Source organism: Perognathus longimembris, unplaced genomic scaffold, assembly GCF_023159225.1.
Source record: "Perognathus longimembris pacificus isolate PPM17 unplaced genomic scaffold, ASM2315922v1 HiC_scaffold_5465, whole genome shotgun sequence".
Classification (NCBI taxonomy): domain Eukaryota; kingdom Metazoa; phylum Chordata; class Mammalia; order Rodentia; family Heteromyidae; genus Perognathus; species Perognathus longimembris.
The window spans coordinates 55,733-73,885 of NW_025960895.1; positions in this window are offsets into that span (position 1 = coordinate 55,733).

Genomic DNA, 18,153 nt, shown 5'->3' on the forward strand with positions numbered 1-18,153 from the left:
GAATACTACATAGCGATTAGGAATGGTGAAATATTGTCATTCGCAGGGAAATGGTCAGAACTCGAACAAATAATGTTGAGCGAGACAAGCCTAGAACACAGAAAACAAAGGGGCATGATCTCCCTGATATATGACTGTTAAGATGGGGTGACGGAGAGACAGTAGAGGCCAGGTCTGTGAAACCAAAACCTGCTTGTCAAATGGTATTTCCCACAGGATTGGGGCAGTGACCCAACAGTATGTAACTAAAACCAAACAACTACTCAACATATAAAGGACAAAAAATTGACCTCTCAGTGGAATACAATAGCTCAAAAGCTATGTATGTACATAAGACTACTGTCGACATATTGTCTAATGTCGACATTACATTTAAAGCCCTAGGCGAATTTTCTTGGGTGTAGGCCACGTGGCTACGGTATATGTTCTTGGTACATTGTGTATTGTATATATGTCTACCTGACCTAGGGAAGGGAAAGAAAAACAGGGTGTAAGATATCACAAGAAATGTACACACTGCCCTACTATGTAGCTGTACCCTTTCTGCACAACACCTTGTCAAAAAATTTTTGTTTAATTAATAAATAAATTACAAAAAAACAAATAATAAATAAGAAAACAAGATATGAAAAAAGTAGATTGTTTTAGAAAGAATTTAATACACTTTTGAAAAGAGCAGAAATGCATTTTCTTTGACTTTTTTGTTCATTTACAATCAATTTGTTTTCACTTGAATACCTACCTTGATTGAACCACAGATTGGATTCTTGAGGACTTGGTAGGCCAAACTCTATGAGGAGCAGAGCACACCCATCCACCATCCTCAGCTGTGTTGAGGACCTATTGTGGTGCAGCCAGCCCTGCACTATGCACAGGGTTAGAGAGCCCACTGAGGAGCCCTACAGTGTTCAGGAGGTTGGCCATGAGTTCAGCTGTTCAACTGTTCCAGGGCCTTGGACAGGGGCTGTCCTCAGAGATGGCAGGGGGTACTGGGTGCCAACCAAGGCTGATGTTGGCTTTTACCATTAGCTACCAGTCAGGTGTTGAGAGGCTAGAACCTCCAGAGGTCTCATTCCCAGCACCCAGCAGCTTCCAGATGTGTGAATACCAGAGGAATGGGCTCTCCTGGCCACAGAGTAGGCTAAGGTAAGGCCCTTGAAAGGGAATTAAGAAGTAACTGGTATCTTCTTTGTTGTGATGGAATCTGGAATGTCCCCCACAAAGCACCACATGTTAAAGACTTGGTTCTCTGTGTGGTACTATTGGAAGGTGGCAGAACCTCCTAGGGGGAGGTTTTGGATCAGGCTGTGCCTGATGCCCTTGAGGGAGATTATAGAACCCCATCCATTCTCTCCTTCTTTCTCTTTTGTTCTGTCTTGGCCTTTAGGGAAATTTCTATCCACTGCAATATACTGTCTTGCCATCCTCCCAAAAGCAAATGACCATGAATTGACTTTTCCAAAACTATATCAATCAAAATTAATCTTTCCTCATTGTAAATTGATTATCTCAGGTATTTATTACAGTAACCAAAAGGCAATACATACTTTCCTGGGAAGGAAGGGACCGTTAGCAAAAGTCTGGTACAGAGTGGAAGTGTCCCTAAGAGGTACTTGCTCTAGAATTCCTCTTCTGGGTGAAAAATGGCTGGTGACTTGTGCTCCCAAGGCTAATTGTTGCCAGAAAGGAGAGAAGCAGTGTGGGCATGGAGAGGAGGGACGTCACAAAGTGCCTACAGCAGAGTCTAGGCCCTGGGCTTCCCACAATACCATTGCTGCTAGGCTGACATTAGGGTAAGAGTGGCCCTGCCTATTACTCAAGGTTGTGACTGTAATCTACAGGGGTCCTCCATGGGGTTACACATAAGGGACTCTAGAGGATGCCATCTTGTGTCACTGAAGTCACAAAATTTTACAAGAAGCTTTAGAGATGAATTAGTTCAACAACATCCGGATTCGAAAATCTGACTTGTTGGGTCATCTGACCACAAATGGCCCCATATGACCCCTTTATAAGGCTCTGCCATGAGTTAACACTATAATGTGCTTTGTGTATACATGTAAATGAGTTTCATGAGTATATATTTGTGTGTCAGGCATGTACACACGTGAACATGTAAACATGCACACAAGCATATGTGTACCTGTGTGTCATACATCTGTGTGCTTGTGTGTGACTGAGTTGGTATGCATGTGCACATATGTACATGTTTAGTTGTGAGAGTTTGTCTATAGGTGTTTACTATGCATGTAAATAAGTAAGTGTGGGTCATTTAGGGTGTTGATGTGCACATGTGTGTTATGTCAATATGGTACATGTGTGCATGGACAATTCTCTAGCCATAGGATTTGTTCTGGCTTGGGCCCCTGATCCTGGATGACTGGTGTGTGTGTGTGTGTGTGTGTGTGTGTGTGTGTGTGTGTGTGTGTGTGTGTTTCCTACTATCAGGGGGACTGACAAGATCTTTTCCGGGTGAGAACATTCTTCTACCCTGTCCCACCCATCGCCATCCTTGGCTTAAGAATCTGAGGGTCCAGCTCCAGCTGGCACCCCTCACAGTTGTGCAAGGTACTTGGCTAAGACATAAATCACTGTCTTCCAAGAAAAAAGGCCATTCACCCTGGAGCTGCTGAAGACACGTCCTCTGAGTCACCTGCTTCTGAGACTGATACACAGGAAAGAGAAAAGTGCACCTGGGCTGCACCATTGCACCTGCCAGAGTGCTGGAGGCAGCAATTCCAACAGCTGTGGACTTCACCTGGGGCAGGAGAGAGGCTTTGGGGGAAAGAATAAAGGTTCAAGGAAGTAAGGTTGTTATTCCCTCACTTCAGTTGTTTGTTTTTTCTACTTTAATTTTTAAAATTGTTATTATAAAGACAATGTACAAAGGAGTTATAGTGAGTTACATTTCTTTATGGACAATGTCTACTTCAATTGTTTTATGTACATATATTTTGAAATAACTGAAATAATATAGAGAATCTGATTTTATACTGACTTTGAAAAAAAAAGTACCATCATGCCATGATTTTTATCAGTTCTAGTAAAGCTTCTTTCTCCAGGAGTGTCAATTTTAATGGTTGCCTAACACTGTAATCACGTGTTGTATTTGGATTTACTTAACTTTCTCTCCTGTGAAACATGCAAGTACTTCCCCATTGTCAAAATAACTGAGCTGAACATCCTTAGGCACAATTATTTTTTTCTGTTTATACTTTGTTTTTGATACTGTTTTGCAGAGCTGAAGATTGAAGAGGCTTAGTATACAGTAGGCAAGTGATCTATCACTTAAGCTATCCCAGTTCTTTTATTGCAGTTTGAACTGAATCTGAAATATAAAATTACACTGATTTTCAACTGAATATGAAATATAAACATATGTTTGGATTTTTTTTTACTTTTGGCGCATGATAATTAAAATCAGAAGGGAGAAAACCATATCTATTGCTGAGAAAGAATTGCAATTTGGATTCTTTTCTGTATTTTTTTCACCCAGAAGAATTTTTATTAACTCTCAACACTTTATAATAAATTTTACCATGCACGGTTGCTACCCTTATGTACATGAACACCACAGAGTAGAAACAGATATAGTAAGACTGGAAAGAAAGTCAATCTTTTCTCTTTTTTCCCATGATATATTTCAATGATTCATCAACAATTACAACTACCATTAGTTTCAAAACTTAATCTTGAAAATCCGTATGGCCAATGTTATACAAACAAGTTATATAAACATGTAAAGTCAAACCTAGAAAACCACTGTGAAGTCCTATTTATTTTTACTTTAAGTATAAGCTACAGGGTTCCTTGACCTTTCACACTTTTCTGTCAAGTGACTGATTTTAAATACTCTTTGGCTTGTCAACACCCTACTCCCAAATTGCCATCCATGTCCTGCTCTGGCATCTGGCCTGGATTTCTGGAAGGCTCCTTGTTCTGGAAGGCAGGTGCACCCAGGCTCTGGTCCATTCTCTGTGTGGATCAATCTACTCAGGACCAGGGGACGTCAGCCTTCTTCAGCCTTGCTCCCACCTTGGTACCTATACTCTGGCTATAGGAATCAGTGAGAGCCACAACACAAGTCACGAGGACCCAATCACAAGCCCTTCACCGGGGAAGTGATGGTGCAAAACATCTCAAGCTGTGAATCCTGGAAGTTGTTTTTGTTTTTTGTTGTTTTTTTTTTCCAATTGTTGACCTTTTAATTCCTTTGTCAACAATGGGACAGAAGCAAACCAAAGGCTGGATTAGAATTTCACTCATCATTATGAAAGAACCCTAGCCTGAAAATGGAAATAAAAATGAAGATTACTTTCTCCCTGATCTTGAACGTTGGTTTGCTATAAAGAGCAGCTTCTCTTGGACTCTGGCATCCTATGTGCCAGTAGGACTCTATCATGGAATGCTCCTTATTGGCTAAGGACATCAGGAGACAAGTTTGCTGGCCTTGTGTTCTAGGCTATACAAGGGGAGGGGAAACAGCTCGCTGAAAAGCAAAAGATTATATTTTTCATGTGTTTAATATAACCTATTTTATAAAGATTAAAAAAAGATTTGATCAAATATCACAGTGCAAAGGTTGTGCCAGTTTTTCTCATGTAAATGAGCAACATGTTCTCAATGGACTACTTGTCTCATCAGATCAAAAAGCAGCATCGTGGCATCTTTGGCTAGGATTGTTTTCTTTTTTCATTTTCTTTTATTCGGTACTGGGGATCAAACCCAGGATGTTGTACTTGCTAGGTGAGCATTTTGCCACTGTGCTGCAACCCGGCCCAACATTTTATTGTTTTTGTTTTCTGGGCCTGGGGCTTGAACTCTGGGCCTGGGCACTATCCCTGAGCTTTTGTGCCCAAGGCTAGTGTTCTACCAGTGGAGCAGGGCAACTTCCTAACATTGTTTTCTAAGTTGCTCATAATTATCATGTGTATGTGTGTGGTATGTTGGGTTTTGAACTCAGGGTACCTTAGCTTTTTCACTCAAGGTTCTCCCATTAGAGTCATAGCTCCACATCTGGCTGTTTAGTTGTTGTTTTTTTGTGCCAGTCCTGGGGCTTGAACTGAGGCCCTGGGTACTGTTCTTGAGCTTTTTGCTCAAGGCTATAATTCTATCACTTCATCCACAACTCTACTCTAGGAATTTTTTTGGCGGGCGGGGAGGAGTAGTTAATTAGAGTCTCACAGACTTTGCTGCTTTGAATCTTAATCCTCAGATCTCAGCCTCCTGAGTAGCTGGGGTTATAGGTATGCCATTAACGCCTGGAAACTTCCAGCTTTTTGTGGTTAATTGGAGGTGAGAGCCATGAGCCAGCTAGCTGTGAACCACAATCCTCAGATTTCAACCTCCTGAGTGTCCAGGATTGTAAGTGTGAACCTATGATACTCTATTGTTTATTTTTAGCTGAAAGAATACTCAGTACTAATAGAAAATGATTAGACAAACACTGACCAAGTCCTCTCTGATAATCCTTGGGAAAAGCAATTGCCAAATTCACTGGGAGCTACACAGGAAGAGAAATCAAGTCAGGTACGGAGGGTATGTGACAGTATTACTTATGAACTTATGAGCTAGTCAACTGATTGGTATATTGGTTGGCTTGGTAATGGAAAAATTTATATTCCACATACTTTACAATAAACAAAGCCATTTTTATTGACTTTGAAGAGGCTAGAACATAAAGACTAAAATTTTAAGGTCTGGTCTCACTCATCGTGACCTATTTTAGAGTCTCACACAAATGTTAGGGCTCGAGAGCCAAGAAAACAAGAAAAGCAATGGTGATTGAAGCTGGCTAGTTTTAGGAATTCAGCCTGACATCAAAGCCCAGACAGAGCATACCAAGGTCATAAATTGAAATGGCTCCAGGCCAGTGTTGATGGCCTCTTGCCACTAATCTGTAATAAACTCTTATCTAAAACCATTATGATCTTAAAGGTCTGAGGTATAATCTACCCATTTGTGCTGGTTCCTAAGTTTTCTACCTAAAGATCACATCATCTTAAGGTATGATGCCGACAAGGATGTCTGAATGACAAGTTCATGCTTACATTCCCAAACATGCCAAAAGAGAACAATGGAAGACCATTCTGGGACTGTTTGTGAATCCATATAACCTGTTCCCTTCAGTTCCTTCAATATACACACACAGATAGATATTTCCAATTCCCCTTTCACAGGTGATAAAATGAGGCTCTGTCAGTTTCAATATCTTGCTCAAGGTTGGCTGGCTGGTACAAAGTAAAATGAAGGTTTGAACCCAGAGCAATTTACTTTCCATAAGAATGACCTGTATTCTATTTACCTGTTGGTTGATTGCATGTCTTCGCCTGTCCACCCTTGTGCTCACCACTCATCTCCCAGTCTCCTTCAAAAAATGCCTCCCTTGCATGCAAATTTGGTACACTATGTAGCACAAGAGACCTCACTCAGCCTGTCTCAACCATGCTTGGATCACTACAGTTGATCATTTCTGGCTTTTGGTGGAAAGTGAGAAATGTGCTTTCCTCCTTTACCTTGAACTCTTTGAGGCCACAGTAGGGCTGTTAATCAGATAAATTTCCAAGTGCTATGTATCAGGCAGAGTTAGGAAGCTCTAGGAGAGGGACAGAGAGGAGAACTGTCCATCTGTGGAACAGGCAGCACATATGCCTTCACTGATTACTTTTAATGTGGCTCTCTGCTCAGGACTGTAGAGGGACTGAATGGGTGGAATTCATGGCGCCCCCAAAAGATCTCAATAATAACATTACAAATCAATGATAGAGCTACTCAGGAGGCTGAGATCTGAGGATTGTGGTTCAAAGCCAGCCCAAGCAGCAAAGTCTGTGAGACTCTTATCTCCAATAAACTACCAAAAAGCAGGAAATGAAGCTGTGGCTCAACTGGAAGACTGCTAACTTTAAGCAAAAGAAAATCAGGGACAGAACTCAAGACTTGAGTTCTCAAGTCCCAGGATTGGTGCACACACACACACACACACACACACACACACACACACACACACAGCATTGATTGCAGATTGCAGATCCACCAAACAGATATAAAATCTTGAAATATGTGCCAATTTTCAAAGTGTGAAACAGAGGAGTAAGGTGAACACAGGTGGATTGGATAAACTGTGCTGAAACACAGGCTCTGTGCAGTTGTTATGTGAACTTTCATTTCATCAAAAGTGCAAAATAGCCATGTACAATCAAACAACATAAATCCATATACATCCTATAATTAATCTAGAGATGGTTTGGGGGATATGGGAAGATCTGTACTTTACACACAAATACTATGCAATTATGGATAGCTGTGGAATCTGCTAGGGTAGATAGAGGTTTGTTCACTGGAAACAACTCACAGATACTGAAGGATGATGATGTGTGTGTATACCATCTTGATTTATTTCCTTATTTCATTTTCTCATAGCATAACAATGATGTATTGGCTATCTCATGACATTGAAATATTGTTAATTTACATCAAAATGCGTAAGGTTCATGGTATAAAAAACAAGCAAGCATCCTTCGTGTTCTTTGCTTCTCCTTCTTTAGCAGCAGCTCTACATATCTTTTCTTTAAGGAATTTTTATTTGTTTTATTATTTTTTTGCCCGTCCTGGGGCTTGAACTCAGGGCCTGAGCACCTGTCCCTGGTTGCTTTGTTGCTCAAGGATAGCACTCTACCACTTGAGCCACAATGCCATATATGTGGTGCTGAGGAATCAAACCCAGGGCTTCATGTTTACTAGGCAAGAACTCAACCACTAGGCTATTTTCCCAGCCCTATTTGTTTTATTATTAAGTATTTGTAGAAGGAGGTTGCAATTCTATAGTTCAGTTATGAGTGCAATGCTTCTGGATCTGTGTCTCCCCTTTCATCAACTGCTTTCTTTTGTTTTTTTTCAGTGCTACATTTTCAATTGTGCACAGACAGGATTATGGCCATTTTGTTGCTTCTATTTGAGATGCAATATGGTTGAAGGAGCTAGGTATCTGTGCTAAGCTGGCAAGGCTGGATTTGTGGTGGTTAACTTTATGTCTATCTGATGGATTTGTGGTGGTTAACTTTGTCTATCTGATAGGGTCACAAGATGGAATAAAGCAGATTGCTTCAGCTGACTGCTTGAATAGATCAAATAAGTTCAGATTCCTGAAAAAGAGGACACATCTTGCTCCTCATTGAAAAAGCTAGGACATTAGTGTTTACCTGCCTTGAGTCACACACTGAACCATAAATTCTGCCTGGGTCTTGAGGCTGCCAGCTCTCAAACTGAACGTCCAGCAGTGTTCTCCAGTTGATCATCTGCAGACCTGGAGACTTCTCATATTCCATATCTATATGAGTCAATTCCTATAATAATCCTGTCTGCTTATCCACCTACCAAATTCTGATCCATTTTTTTTCTGGAAAATATTGACTAACCTATTCATGTGTCTATGGACATTAGAGTAAGAATCTTAAAGATATTCTAGTATCCAGTATTTACCCACAAAGCAGAGTAAATAAATGCTGCAAATCTGGTCCCAGGACTTTTAGGATCCAATATTATTTGTATCTTACTATGCTCAACTATACGCCATCTACAGTTTTCATTTTTCTGTGTATGCTGGTCCTGGTGCTTGAATTCAGGGACTGGGCACTGTCCCTGAGCTTTTGTGCTCAACAACAGTGCTCTCTCACTGAAGCCATACCTCCACTTTTGGCTTTTTGGTTGTTAATTGAAGATGAGAGTCTCACAGATTTTTCTGACGAGGGTGGCTTTGAACTGTGATCCTCAACTCTCAGCCTCTTGAGTAACTAGGATTGCTGGTGTGAGCCACCAACACCTAGACTTTTCATTTGAAAAGTAATTATTCTCTTTTATTTATTTATTTTATGGTGCTGAGAATGAAACCCAGGGTCTCACACATGCTAAGCAACAAGCACTCTACCACTGAGCCTCATTCCCAGGCCAGAGATTTTCCATTTTCACCCACTTGCATCCCATCCTGCTCCAGTACACATTAGGAGGGTATTAAGTAGATGAAGAGATGTAATGTTTAAAGATTGCATCAAGGCATGCATCATAAATATGCAATTATTACATGTCCAGAAAGCAATTATGAAAATGTTTAAATATAGAATTTAACAGATCTGTGCACACTAAAGAGATGACTGTGTTAATGATTGTGTGAAAGTAAATGGCATGTATATTTTCATGTAAAAGGAAAACATGTGGAAATCACATATGTTAACTCTTTCTTTAGACATGTGAGTCACATGGAGAGGAAATGAGGAATACTATGGAGCATAGTTTTGGTTCCCAGTGATTCCTTTCCTCCTCCAAATCAAGGCTGGGTTTTCAGGGTCATTTCAACCATCTTCCACTCAGTCCTGTTAGGGCAAGCAGGCACCCTCACTCCCTCACAAAATACTACTTGAAATGGAGACCCATAGTTACAAAATCAGCCCACAAAAATCAGCAGCTTTTCTGTACACCAACAATATACAAACAGAGAAGGAAAATTATGGAAACAATACCATTTTCAATAAAAAAATATTACCTAGGGATTAACCTAACCAAAGACATGAATGACCTATCTAATGAGAACTATAAAAATCTAAAAAGGAAAACAAAGAGGACACCAGGAGATGGAAAGACCTCCCATGCCCATGGGTAGGCAGAATCAATATAGTGAAAATGGCCATTCTGCCCAAAATGTTATACAAATTCAATGCAATCCCCATCAAAATCCCAGCTACATTCTTCACTGGAATAGAGAAAACAACCCATAAATTCAAATGGAACAACAAAAGACCTACAATAGCCAAAGCAATTCTAGGCAAAAGAAGCAATACAGGAGGTATCAGACTTCAAGCTGTATTATAGAACCATCATAACAAAAACAGTCTGGTACTGGCATAAAAACAGACCTGAAGATCAATGGAATAGGGTAGAAGGCCCAGAAATAAAGTCGCATTCTTATAGTCAGCTGATATTCGGACAAAGGAGCTAAAGACATACAATGGAAAAAACATAGCCTTTTCAACTACTGGTGCTGGGGAAACTGGGCAGCCACATGTAGAAAACTCAAAGAGGACCCAAGCCGATCACCATGCACCAAGACCAACTCAAAATGCATTAAGGACCTCAATATCAGACCTGAGACCCTGAAACTGCTGAAGAACAGAGTAGGAAAAGCACTAGAACTTATAGGCACAGGTACAAACTTCCTGAACAGATTCCCAGGGGCACAACAGACAGGGGAGAGACTTGACAAATGGCACTAGTACAAAATAAGAAGTTTCTGCACAGCTAAAGACATAGCCACTAATCTAGAAAGGCAGCCAACCATATAGGAAAGGATCTTCACCAGCACAGCAACAAAGGCCTAATATCCATCATCTACAGAGAACTCAAAAAACTAACCCCCTCCAAACCCGTAAGCCAATTATTAAATGAGCAAAGGATCTAAAGAGTGACTTCACAGGAGAAGAAATAAAAATGGCAAAGAAACATATGAGGAAATGTTCAACATCCCTGGCAGTAAGGAAATGCAAATAAAAACAACACTGTGATACCACCTCACCCCAGTTAGAATGGCCTATACTCTGAACTCAGGCAACAACAAATGCTGGAGGGGATGCAGAGAAAGAGAAACCCTTCCCCACTGTTGGTGGGAGTGCAAAGTAGTACAACCACTTTGGAGAACAATATGGAGGTTCCTCAAAAAACTCAGCATAAACATACCCTATGACCCAGCCATACCACTCCTAGACATCTATCCTGAACAACAAGTCCCAGGATACCATAAAGACATCTGCACATCCATGTTTATCGCTGCACAATTCACAATAGCCAAAATATGGAAACAACCCAGATGCCCCACTACAGATGAATGGATCCAAAAAATGTGGTACCCATACACAATGGAACACATAGCAATTAGAAATCATAAAATAGTGGTATTCGCAGGGAAATGGTCAGATCTTTTTTTTTATTATTATCAAAGTGTTTTACAGAGGGGATACAGATTCATATGAAAGGCAGTGAGTACATTTCTTGTTCTACTTGTTACCTCCTCCTTCATTTCCTCTCCTCCCCCTTCCCTTCCTCTTCCCCTTCCCCTCTCCCCCCAAGAGTTGTGCAGTTGGTTTACACCAAATGGTTTTTATAAGTGTTGCTTTTTGAATGGTTTGTCTTTTTGTTCTTTGTCTCTCAATTTTGGTATTCCCTCTCCCTTCCCAGTTCGAATACACGTATAAACAGTATCCAGGGTACTCAGATGGATACAGTGGTAGTGAGGGTATGGCCACAGGAAGGGAGTACAAGAGAAACAAAACTAAACAAACCAATCAGTCAAACAAACAGATAAGGAAGAAGAGAAAAAAAGTAGTACGAGTTCACATGGCATGTTGAAAATAATTACAACGGTGGTATAACTCTTTTTTTTTTTTTTTTTTTGGCCATTCCTGAGGCTTGGACTGAGGGCCTGAGCACTGTCCCTGGCTTCTTCTTGCTCAAGGCTAGCACTCTGCCACTTGAGCCACAGCACCACTTCTGGCCATTTTCTGTATATGTGGTGCTGGGGAATCAAACCCAGGGCCTCAAGTATAGAGGCAAGCACTCTTGCCACTAGGCCATATCCCCAGCCCGGTATAACTCTTGTTTCCATAACGTGGAGTTCATTTCACTTGGCCTCGTCATATGTGATCATATGGGTATAGCTATTGGAGTATTTTGATCTTCTACCATGACTAGCCTATTCATGTACTAGCTATTCCCTATGAGGGACACTGTAGGTTTATGTTTCTTTGGATCTGGGTCACTTCACTTAGTATGATTTTTTCCAAGTCCTTCCATTTTCTTATTAATGGGGTAGTGTCGATCCTTCTGATGGAGGCATAGAATTCCATTGTTTATATGTACTACATTTTCCTGATCCACTCGACTACTGAGGGGTGTCTGGGTTGGTTCCATATTTTAGCAATGACAAATTGTGCTGCAATGAACATTGTTGTGCTGGTGGCTTTAGTGTGTTCTTGTTTGTAATCTTTTGGGTAGATGCCCAAAAGTGGGGCTTCTGGGTCATAGAGGAGTTCTATGTTTAGCCTTCTTAGGAATCTCCACACTGCTTTCCAGAGGGGTTGAACAAGTTGGCATTCCCATCAATAAGAAATGCTGGAGAGGATGTGGCCAAAAAGGAACTTTATTGTTGGTGGGAACTGCCAAATCTTGAACAAACAATGTTGAGCCAGACAAGCCTAGAACACAGAAAATAAAGGCGCATGGTCTCCTTGATATATGATTGTGGGCGGGGGGTGGGGGAGAGCGGCGAACAGTAGAGACCAGGTCTGTAAAATAACCAACTTCTTTTCAAATGGTATTTCCACATGTTTGAGTCAGTGACTTTACATTATGTATCTAAAACCAATTACTAAACAAACATAAAAAGGTCTAGGATAGACCTATCAGAGGATCACAATACTCAACAGCTATGTACATATGATTATATAAGATGAGGCTAAGCAAAATGAACTCCAAGAGAAAGAAACAGGAGGATTTTATTGTTGTTGTTATGTTTAACATACTAGGTGAACTTCCTTTGGTATACCCCATGTGGTTACTGTATATGATTTTGGTACACTGGATATTGTATATATGCTCACCTGAACTAGGGAAGGGAAAGAAAAATGAGAGAGGGTGTAATAAATATGACAAGAAATGTACTCACTACCTTATTATGTAACTGTACCCCCTCTATACATCACCTTGTCAATAAAATTTAATTTTTTAAAACAGAAATGGAGACCTGTAAGACCCATAAGGCCCTTCAGGGTGGGATAGCTTGGTGCTCAGCCAGACATCCTAGGCAGCACTGGTCAGTACCATCTTCAGGTTAGTGGATATTGCTGAGACCTTATCAATCGATTGCTGACACCTTGCCTGTCCAGGTCTGAGGCTTCACAGCCTTAGCAGGATTTGTGGCCCCATAGTGGTGTTTTCTCCTTCCTGGATAAAAATTCTTTATCCACAAGTATCATTCTGCCAGTGTGTAGTTTGATACTTCACCTGTTTTACTCATTCATTCATTTATTTGACGTTGATATAAGTTTACTGCCTCCACTATAACATCGTGGGCACAGGTAAATGACATACACATGGCATGGTGTGTCATTCTCTCTTTGGCGTATGCCCAAGACTGGCATGTGGAAGCATTGAGTGGAGCTTGGATTCAACTTATGAAAAAACTGGTGAACCCTTCTCCAGCATGGTCCCACATTTTACACTTCCAGGAATAGTGCATGGGAGTTCTGGGTGTTCCACTTCCTCACTCACACTTAGTATTGCCACACTCTAAATTCCATCCATTCCTCTGGTGTGGAATGTCATCTTATTGTAAACTTGAATCACTTATGGAAAAGCACGTGCCATCTCCCCCACCCCACTGATACCCTTCAATGGCATCCTTAATTCTAATAAGACACCAAGGACTTTAAAATGTGTTGTCTTTGTAAAGTCAGGCCAAACATGTAGTACAGTGATTATATTTTAGGTTCTCTGGGTAATGTTATAGAAATGTTTGTCTAATTTGATCAGTCCAGGTCTAGAATTGATTATTTATTAAATGAATCTTTACTCTCTGTGTGTGTGTGTGTGTGTGTGTGTGTGTGTGTGTGTGTGTGTGTAGTACTGGCATTTGAACTCAGAGCCTGAGCTCTATCTCTTAAGGTTTTTTTTTTTTTTTTTTTTGCTCCAGGCTAAAGTTCTACTACTTGAGCCACTCCTCCACTTCTGGTTTTTTGCTAGTTAATTAGAGATAAAAGTCTCACAGACTTTCCAGCCTAGGTTGACTTTGAACTGCTCTCCTTAGATTCCAGTCTACTGATTAGCTAGGATTACAGGCATGGGTCATTGGCACCCTGTGTGAAGCTTTGCTTTACTTTTGACATGTATGCTAATCCCTGTGATTCAATGATTAACTCCACCAATCAGTAAGACTCTAAGTGAAGGTTCTGTTTGTAGCCAATCCTAGAGTAAATATTCTCTTGACTAATCAAGTTTTTTGAACAATTTTGACTCTGATCTCTCAACAACACAATATTAAATTAGTTGTACTATAAATTCCTACATTGTCTTATTTAATCTCTATTTCAGTATGAGAGAAAAGTGTCATTTTTACCTCTATTGCCTAAGTGATGAGATCAAGGCTCAAGACGTTCCATGACCTGGTCCAGTCCACTACCATTAGGTCTGTGGGGAGAAAGGAGGAATTAAAAAGGATTTGCTGAGTCCTCCTTCTACTCGCTTTGACTGTAACCTCCCCAGTACAAAGAAGAAGCAACATTTGGAACAGCTACCTAACAAAATAAGTCTAAAAAATAGAAGAAAATGGGCCAGGTTTGAGTAGTTCACACCTAGATATGAAGGAGGCTTAGAGCTAAGGATGACAACTCAAAGCCAGCTTGGACAGGAAAGTTCCTGAGACTCATCTCTAACCATCAACAAAACAGAAGTAGAGATGTGGCTCAAGTTGTAAAGCACTAGACTTGAGTGAAAGAGCTAAAAGACAGTGCCCAAGCCCTGAGACCAACCCCCAGTTACAAGCACAACAAGAAATACATATACACATATATTTATATATTATATATCCATATATGTACACACAAAAACATGTATATGTGTGTATATATATAGAGAGAGACAGAGACAGAGACAGAGAGACAGAGACAGAGAGAACCATCCTAATAGGAGGAAGGTACAAAGCTAGCTCTGTCATTTTTATATTTTCCCAGGAAGAAAAAAAACACACGAATCCTACTACATTCCAGATGTGAAAGACTGCTCAGCTCCAGGCAATATCCAGCATCAAAATACAGTTTTGGAGTAGCACAATGTCTGCTGCAGTACTAACATACCTTTAATTAGAAGTCATACCTCAAACCTATGTGGAATTTACATGAGAAATCAGCAGATGATCAGGGAACACCAGTCCTGTCTTGTCTCATTTAATTTTAATCACAACACTGTATGGTCACTGGTATTATGCACATTTTATAGTAGATGAGATGAAGATTTGGGGATGGTAAATTATTTCCCAAAAGTTTATGCCTAATAAATGAAATGGAAATTATTTACAATCCAAAACCAGTGAGTCGAGCAGAATTGGGTCAAAGGGGACTGAAAATTCACTGCTTTGTGGGTTGCAACTTTTCTATTCATTTAAAAAAATGTAGACATGAGTGAAAAGTAACAAAAGTTTATATCAGTGGAAGTTTTGCAATGGTGTATAACATGGGTAATCAAAGTTTAGTATTTCCAGTAAAATATTGTTATATAACAACTCTAACACACATCAATAAAAATAACAAAGGAAGCAGAAAAACAGACATATTCTCACTGCTGTTATAATCCAAAATGAAAACCAAAAGATCAAATGAAAATGAAAATTCAGGCCAGTCTCCAATTACCTTATTTTTCATCAATTACGTTGACGAAATCTAAATGGACCAAAATAAAATAATTTAGCTATTGCAGAAATATCTCGGCAGTGTTCCAGAAAGTTATGCATGTTAATGCTATCTTACATATTTAAAGAGAAATGAAAATGTATATTCATGTATGTATGTTCACAAATGTTTGGAGCATTGTCACAGTAGTCAAGAGCGTGGAGCAAAGGGTTGTTCAGAGATGGCTTCTCCTGTGTGCCCCATGTGGAAGATGAGGTTGATCATGGCAGAGAGGAAGGCAGATTCAAGCCAGGTAAGTGTTGGGCACAGGTGTGTCATGCCTGTAATTCTAGCTACAAAGGAATCTGAGATGTGAGGGATCGTGGTTGAAAGCCAGATGGGGCAGGAAAGTCTGTAAGACTTTTAATCTTTAGCCAGCAGAAGGCTAGAAGTGGAGTTGTAACTCAAGCAGTCGAGTGCCATCCTTGAGAGAAAAAGCACTGAGTTTAAGTTCTAGTCCTGCTGCACAAAATCAAACTGGAGTGTCAAATCCCTCCTAAAGTGCAGAAATAACTTTACTGTGAGTCAGGAAAGTGGAGCTTAGGAGAGGAAGCTCAGCTTTGGAGCCTTCATTCTCCACACATCCCCATTCCCCATCTTCTTGCTGCCAGGAGATCTGGAATGCAGTGCTGAGGCCACTGGGGGCAAAGCCCCAAGGCTCCCACGGGTCACCATCAAGACTTTGGTACACATGCTGCTTCACCTATTGTCCTGCTGGGAGGGAAAAGACAGGTATATTGCAGTTACTGCTGGGGACAATAATGATAAGCCAAGCTTATACCAACCTTGCTGCTTGGGAGGTAGAGATTGAGGTATCACAGTTCAAGACCAGCCCAGGCATCCAAGTTAGATAGACTCTTTAACAGTTGTTGGGCATGGTGGCTCATACCTGTTATCCCCTTATGACACTGGGAAGCAAAACTATGAGGAGGGACATTCATGCCAGCCTGGGCATAAAGCAAGTAACATTCTTGGAATTGACCAAGGCCAAGAAGTGGCTGGAGGCACTGTTCATTGGGTTAAACACCTAGGTTACAAGCCCAAGGCCCTGAAGCAAATTGCAAGCACAACAAAAACAATGAAATACCAAGAAATACAGCAGTTAAATGAAACGTGTAAGCCCAACTGGGAATATTTGGTCAAGGACCTTTAGACAGGTAGAGGGACTGCTGTAATGTGTTCCTTCAGTAAGGGACAGAGATTTACTCCACCCCAAATGCAGCATGCCCAAGAGCTAGCGGGAATTCATTTCTACTCATCAGAGAATGGTCAGGATGGAAGTCTCACAAGGAGAAACAATTCTATGTGATTCTGGCTAAACAGACCTGACACAGCTATGATAACCACTGGCCAGAGTAGTCAGACATCAAAGGTGCATTGTGGAAGAGGAATCTGATCTGGTATGAAGGATGATCAGATATGAAGATCCAGATGTTTTTGTCAGGTGCAGTGGTCATATCTGTAAGACTAGCTATTCTGAAGGATAATGGTAGGAGGCTATTTTAGGAAAGAAAGAAGGACGATGGATTTTGAAAAATAGCTAATGGAAAAGAAATTGAAAGTGTGACTCCTGTGGTGCAGGAATTGCTTAAAAACATAAGACCCTGACTTCAAGTCCCAATACTGCAAACAAACAAAACTAAACTAAAAAATCCACCCAGACTTACCAGGATTCTTTGCTCAAAGTAGAAGTATGTAAACAAGCCCAGAAGAGGATTCAGAAGTGTGATCAGAGTTTGTCCACAAAGGTAACCATCCTCACAATGCAAACGTATGTCCTGTGGACAGGGCAGGGGTGTCACAGATTTCTGCTCTCCAAATCTAAGGAGACTCCTGGCCCTGTGCCTCATGACTGAGTCCTCCCTTGGTCATTTTTAGGGAACAATAGCTCAGCCTTAAGCTAGAATCATTTAACTGTGTGCTTTAAAGCCTAAGCCAAGTAAAATTGCTTCAGTAAAATTAAAGGTATTATAAATACATCACAGTTCATGGGAGTTCAATTCTTCTTCTTATGTGTTCTAAAAACACATAAAAATAACTTTCAAATTTACAAGATCAGGAAGAAGAAATAGAAGCATGTAGTCAAGATCTCCAGTTTCCTCTAGGATTCTCATAAAACCAATGTTTTCACAACATAAGCTCTGCTAGGTTTGACACTGCGGTGACTTCCCTTGGTTTCTTTTTTCCTGGTTGCAGTCTCCCTTGCATACCTGCTCATTTTGGTGGTTGCCCCATCTGCCTTGCTGTATCTGTCCTCACGTCACTCCTGGAGTGTAATCCCTGGCTCCATCCTCAACTGGGAAGGATTCGCCGAGGGACCAATTTCTATTTGGAGAATTAACCCAGCCTCTGTGTGTGGTACCTGGTGTTTATCCCAGGTTGCTGCTAACAGGCCAGATGCACTAAGACTCAAGAGCTCAGTATGGAATGCTTGGTTCCAGTTTCAGGAAGTGACTATTTTTACCTGCATTTTCTCTTCTTTTTTATTTATTTATTTATTTATTTATTTTTGGCTGGTCCTTGGACTTGAACTCAGGGCCTGGCTGCTGTTCCCGAGCCTTGCTGAAATCAAGAATAGCCATCTACCAATGAGCCACAGCACTACTTTTGGCTTTTTCTGAGTAGGTTATTGGAGATAAGATCCTCATGGAATTTTCTGCCCAGGCTGGCT